The sequence below is a fragment of the Suricata suricatta genome, chromosome 4 (assembly GCF_006229205.1).
Source record: "Suricata suricatta isolate VVHF042 chromosome 4, meerkat_22Aug2017_6uvM2_HiC, whole genome shotgun sequence".
In the NCBI taxonomy this organism is placed as follows: domain Eukaryota; kingdom Metazoa; phylum Chordata; class Mammalia; order Carnivora; family Herpestidae; genus Suricata; species Suricata suricatta.
The window spans coordinates 121,449-121,809 of record NC_043703.1 but is presented as its reverse complement, the minus strand read 5'-3'; positions in this window follow the sequence as shown (position 1 = coordinate 121,809).

Sequence of the window (361 nt, the reverse complement as noted above, 5' to 3'; positions counted from 1 at the left end):
TGTGGGCATATTTTTATTTCTCTTGTGTATGTGTCTAGGAGTGGAATTACTGAATCATATGGTAACTCTGTGCTTAAACATTTGAAAAACTGAAAACTGTTTTGCAAAGTAGCGGCACCATTTTACATTTCCAACAGCAGGGGATGAGGGTTCCAGTTTTTCCACATCCTTACCAACATTTGTTATTATCTGCCTTTGTTTCTAGCCAAAATTATGGGTATTAGGTGATATCACATTGTGGTGTAGACTTGTATTTCCATGATGATTAGTGATGTTGAACATTTTTCTCATGTACTTATTGTCCTTTTATACATCTTCCTTGGAGAAATATTTATTCAGATCATTTGCCTATCTCTTAATT